Source organism: Hemiscyllium ocellatum, unplaced genomic scaffold (assembly GCF_020745735.1).
Source record: "Hemiscyllium ocellatum isolate sHemOce1 unplaced genomic scaffold, sHemOce1.pat.X.cur. scaffold_255_pat_ctg1, whole genome shotgun sequence".
NCBI lineage: Eukaryota > Metazoa > Chordata > Chondrichthyes > Orectolobiformes > Hemiscylliidae > Hemiscyllium > Hemiscyllium ocellatum.
The window spans coordinates 652,928-659,000 of record NW_026868131.1 but is presented as its reverse complement, the minus strand read 5'-3'; the positions used below and the strand labels follow the sequence as shown (position 1 = coordinate 659,000).

Here is a 6,073-nt window from a genome sequence, read left to right as displayed (position 1 = left end):
TAGGGGGCAAGGTGCAGCCAGGCGCATGTGCAGCCTGTCTCTGGTACAGAGTCATTGTGATGACAGCAGCCAATCCTGCTCTGATTCACCTCTGGGCTCCCTCAGGACCACTTTGTCAATGTCTAGCTTCCTCTGTCTCCAAATGTGTTGCTGGTCAAAGCACAGCAGGCCAGGCAGCATCTCAGGATTCCTGAGATGCTGCCTGGCCTGCTGTGCTTTGACCAGCAACACATTTGCAGCAATGTCTAGCTTCCTCAGTCTCCAACCATGGGTGTATATTTGGTCTGTTTAATACTGTATTATTACTTTTATAGACCATTTGTAAATGAGTTTTTCACTGTGGCCCAGCCCCTGACCATGTGTTGCTCTATCATTAGATTACTTTTTTCTTGAATATTTTTGACAGTCAAGAATTCCTTTTTCCAATAAGCAAGTGTATTTTCCTTCCATTTCTGACTATCAAATTCTGCACCATTTTCATTCCCTGTAACCCGTTTTGCATTCCCTGAAACATCATGTGTATTTCTCCTTCCACAGATCCCAGTGATTAATGCCAAAGCCCTGTTGCCTGTGGAGAGGGTGATGTTTGACTTTCTTGTACAGCTGCAGTTTGTGTGGTGAAGGTGCTCCCACAATGTGGTTGGGTAAGAGACATTACAGATTATTCATTACAGCAACAGTGATGATTTGAAGATAATGTCCAAATCAAGAATAGTTTGTAGTTTTATCATCATGCTTATAATTTCACAAAAATACGATTGAGAACTTTAGATATAAGGCCAGATATAGAGATATTTGGTCAGGTGTCCAAAACAATTGCCAAAAAGCAGATTTTGAGGGATGTCTTAACGGTGGGAAGCAGACCTGTGAGGTTTTGTCTGCAAATTCCAGATCATGGTGCTTTGGCAACTGTAGAATCAGCCACACAGTTGAAGTAATGAATTAACAAGTTGTTGGGAGTCTCAAAGAAAATGAGTTGTCGAGGTCTCAAAGGATGTGTGGTGCAGGGAGCTAGGGATAATCACAGCCAGGAATCAAATCAAGAATGAGAATTTTAAATTGTTGCTGCTTATGAATAGGATCCTTTTGACAGATGAACATGTTTGGGAAGAAGTGAGCACATGGGCAATAGAGTTTGCAATTTTTCCTTGAGATTACAGGAAGGTTGAATTTGGGAGGCTGGCCAGGAGTGTGTTTGGATAATTAAGTCTGGAGATAACACACAATGGATGAGAGTTTGAGTATATGAGCTGAGGTGAGGGTGGAATCAGCTAGAAATAGTGGTGTTGGAGTGGAACTGAGCTGTCACTCTCACCTCGCCTCTGGGATTCAGCTGGTTGTCAGGTTGTGAATCAGGCGGTAACATATCGGGAACTGAGTTTCCCTGGTGGAGCCTAAAATGAGAGTCACTCAGCTGGCTGTTGCTGAGCAGCTGCTGCTTGGTAGCCCTGTTGATAACATCTTCCATCACTTTACTGCTGATCGAGTGTGGACTGACAGAGGGAAATTTCCTGAGTTGGATTTGCCCTGTGTTTTTGTGTTGTACATGCCTGGGCAATGTTCCACATTGTCAGTAGATGCCAGTACTGGAGCGGTACGTGGTTTGGTGGGTGGCAAGTTCTGGAGCACAAGCTATCAGTATTATTGCCAGAATATTGGCAGGACCCACAGCCTTTACACTACTTAACCATTTCTCGGTATTATTCAAACTAAATTGAACTGGCTTAAAGCTCACATCTGTGATGTTAGGAAACACTGGAGAAGGCCGAGATGGATCATCCCACTTTGCATCTGGCTGAAAATTGCTGCAAATGCTGTCATCTTATCTTTTGCATGGATGTGTGAGACCTTTCTATCAGTAAGGGTGGGGATATCTGTGGTGCTTCCTGCAATGAGTTGTTTAATTGTCCATTACCATTCACAACTGGGTGTGGCAGAACTGCAGAGCTCTGATCTGATCCATTAGTTGTGGGATCATTTAGCTCTGTTGCTTGCTGCTGATGCTGTTTGAAATGCAGATGGTCCTGTTTGGTAGCTTCACCAGTTTGGCCCTTCATTTTTAGGTATGCCTGGTGTTGCTCATGGCATGCCCTCCTTTACTGTCTATTGTGATGGGTGATAGCCGGACTTACAAACCCATGAGATTACAAATTGTGCTGGAGTACAGTTTTGCTGCTGTTGATATCCCACAGTGCCTCAGAGAGATCCAGTTTGAGATCCTACATCTCTTCAAAGTCTGTCCCATTTAGAACGGTGATAGTGCCACTCAACACAATGGAGGTTTTTCTCAACTTTAAGGCAAGACTTTGTCTGCAAAAGGAATGTGTGATGGTCGCTCTCGCAGATACTGTCATGGACAGATGTATCTGCAGTTGATCAATTCATAACAATGAGATCTAGTATGTTTTTCCCTCTTGTTGGTTCCCTCACCACCCACTGCAGACTCAGTTGAGCAGCTATATCCTTTAGGACCTGACCAGCTCAGTCAGTAATTCTGTTGCAGAGCTAGTCTCGATTGTGGACATTGAAATCCTGTACCCAGAGTACGTTTGACACCATTTCATTGCCTCAGTGCTTCCTCCAAATGTTGTTCAACATGAAGGAGAAGTGATTCATCAGCCAAGGGAGGACGGTACGTGGTAATCAGCAGGAGCCATGAGATTTCCTGGTGTCCGGAGTCAATGCTGAGCACTCCCAGGGCAAATCCTCCCTGTCTGTGCCACCACCTCTGCCTGGTCTGTCCTGCTGGTGGGACAGGACATGTCCAGAGATTTCAGGAGAAAGTGAAGACTGCAGATGCTGGAGATCAGAGTCGAGAGTGTGGTGCTGGAAAAGCACAGCAGGTCAGGCTGATGAAGGGCTTAGGCTCGAAACATCGATTCTCCTTCTCCTCGGATGCTGCCTGACTGTTGTGCTTTTCCAGCAACACACTCTCGATATCTAGGGATGGTGATGGTGGTATCTGGTCATTGTCTGTAAGATTTGATTCCGTGAGTATGAGTATGTCAGGCTGTTCCTTGATTGGTCTGTGAGACAGCTCTGCATATTTTGGCACCAAATTCCAGATGTTAGTCTGGAGGACATTGCACCATCGAGCGGGCTGATTCTGTGGTTGTATTTTCTGGTGCCTTGTTAGATACCGAGTGGGCCACCCAGTTCCATTCCTTTGTTGAGACTTTGCAGTGATTAATACAGTGAGTAGCTGGCTGGGCAACTGTCAGGTTGGCAGGAGTTTTTTTTCACCATTGACAATGGTTCCATGGAGATCAGGAGATTCCTAATTCCAGTTATTTTTTCTTGAATTCAGATTCCAACATCTGCCAAGATGGGATTCGAACCAGGACTTCAGTCGTTTGTTTTAATATTTTGGATAAAAGTTAAATACATTAGGTTTGTTCACTCATTTTAAATATCACTAACCCTGGTTTTGTTACTTTGTAAAACACTGTCCATCATCCTGTCTCCTCCATCCTTCTCTCCAACAACAAGAGCAAGGAGCACATGGAGTTTCTCTGTCACTAAGACTGAGATAATCCGATCAGCTGCCTCTGCTGCTTCCCTCCCTCCCACTAGCCCGCCGAGCCAAACTGCCTCACATGGTGTTCCTGATTTTTGTCCTAAACTTACTTCTTTCTCCAGTCTCGGGTCAAGCCTTATCAGAGCTCAACTTGACCCTTTATCCTCATCTCGCTAAACTCACTTGCCAACTCTCTTTCCTCCGCTGCCTCCTCATCACTCCCCCTCGCCAATTCATAGATACTGTTCCTTGTTCTGTTTGTTGGACATTTTTCGTTATGTCCTTCTCTCCCATTCTGTGAAAAACTAATATTTGACCTCACCGTTATTGGAAAGTCCTGCTCCATCTCCACTCTCTCTTTCCTTTCTGAATTCCTTGCATTTGGTGTCCCTCAACGATTTATCCTTGGTCTTTCCTGTATCTCACCTACATAGTACCAGGAGGTGATTTCATCCAAAAACACTGTGTTAGGTTTGACATGGACACTGACAATGCCCAGCTCTCCCTCCCCATCATCCCTCTCCATTGCTCCACTGTTACTCAGTTATCAAACTGCTTACCACCCTCCCACTACTCGATTAGGTGCAATTTCCTCCAATGAAACATTGTCACGGTTAAACCCATTGCCTTACCTTTACCTTTCTGCTGAGCCCCTCCCTCCTACTGGGAACTCTGAGGCAGGATGACTCTCTTCACAATATTGCTGTTATATCTGACCCCAAGGTGACCTTCTGGTCAGACATCCACACAATCACAAACACCAGGAATTCCAATCTCTTAAACGTTGCTTTTCTCCACCTCACCCCAGCTCCATTGCTACTGAAACCCCTTACCCGTGTCTGTGTCGCCTTAAACTTGAATCCAAAACAGAACCCTTGATTCCGTGACTCAGAATCTGGTTTCAGACTCCCCTCCCAGTATTTACCCTCAGACACATCCTCTTAGTATTTATCCTGTCAAACCCCTTAAGAATCCCATCTGTCTCAGTGAGATCACCTCTCTTTCTCCAAAATCCAGTGAGTAGAGTCCCAACCTTTTCAGCCTTTATTTAAAAGATAATCCCTCCAAACCAGGGATCGTCTCATTGATTCTTCCCTGAAATGCCTCCAATAAAGTGACACATTTCCTTATCTAAACGGACCAAAACTGCTCTCCATACTGCAGATATGGTGGTCTCACCAGCACTTCCACACGTTACTCTCAGGAATATACTGAAAACCTTTGAAACAAAACATTCCATTCCCCTTCCTGATTCCCTGTTGTAACTGTGGTAGCTTTCTGTGTTTCCTGAACAATTACCCCTGGTCCCTTTGTGGTGCAGCGTTCTACCATTTAAATAGTACTTTGTTCTTTTATTATCTCTTACAAAATGAGCAACTTCCCATTTTCACAAGTTAATCCCCATCTGGCAACTTGTTGCCCCCTTCTCCTGTGCATCTCTCTCTTTTCATAATCCTCTTCGACCTTAACAGTTATGCCTTTTCTAGGAGATATCCCCCCTTCCCATTCTTCCAAATATTTACTGGGAGCACTGCGCAGTGGGAAGCAGACAGAGTTTCTATCTTTTTCGGGATACACTTTGGAGTGATTGAGAGGATCTTGCCCATCGTTGCCTTTCACACCCATGTCATTGATGAGGCAGAGCGGCAGCACGGAATGAAAGAAAAGAAAGTAATTCCTGTTTCCCAAATCTCACTGACGCTTGGATCATTTTCCCCAATGTGCCAAAGAACTGCTGTGTTCAGTCACATGAGATCCCAGGGCGGAATCTCCTAGAAACCCACAGATTTCCCCTTGAATTGACTGCTGATGTCCTCAAGGGGTAATATGTACAGTAATCCTGGGCCACGAGGAGGGGATGGTGTGAGTTTCTCACTTGAACTGATAGTGACAGATTTTATAAACTTGTATTGCAGGGTATTACAGGTGGACATTCAGATGGTAATCTCAGTAAATATTCTGCCAAACTCTGAATTACTCAATACGTCAGGATCTGGATATTTGCATTGTGTGTGTGTGTGAGTATTGTGTTCCAGATCAATCCCATTTGCTGCTTAGAAATTCTCCTTTGAATCATCGCATTCTCTCAAAAGGTCTCCCCAAACCTTCAATGTGTCATGTAATCCTTTTATGACGACCTGATGAGTGTAAGGTTTATTATTCGAATGTGTAATTTTTGTATAAGGATGTCTCAGAGAGGGAGCAGAATATTCTTAAAGGGGAGAATAACCATTTTGAGGGGAGGCTGTTGTTTATTGGTATCAATGACATAGGAATAGAAGAGTTCACATTGTTGGTTCATTGGAATCTCTTGTGGGGTAGAATTGACCTCCATCAGAAGGATGGATTGTACTGGCACTGGAAGGGAACAGTTGCTAGTGCTATTCAGGAGGCATTAAACCAGTGAAGGAATGTGGGTAAACCCAGAGAGAGAGAGTGAGGGAAGAGCTAAGTCTGACGTCAAACAGTCAAGGTAGACCAGGGCGAGGCACAGAATGAGCAGTTACACTGTATTTATTTCAATGCAGGAGGCCCGATAGGCCGGGCAGAGGAGCT

General features: G+C 44.5%; 1 long non-coding RNA gene across 2 annotated transcripts in view; it reads left to right on the top strand.

Annotated features, from left to right (window-relative positions):
- The first annotated feature begins 542 nt into the window (after window positions 1-542).
- Window positions 543-6,073, top strand: part of LOC132812049 (uncharacterized) — a 115,458-nt gene continuing 109,927 nt past the window's right edge. Inside the window, exons 1-2 of one of the 2 annotated variants that reach the window (XR_009643456.1) lie at window positions 543-644; window positions 3,308-3,390. This is a non-coding gene — a long non-coding RNA (uncharacterized LOC132812049). The remainder of the gene's footprint in view (window positions 645-3,307; window positions 3,391-6,073) is intronic. The other variant, XR_009643455.1, reaches the window with a different exon arrangement.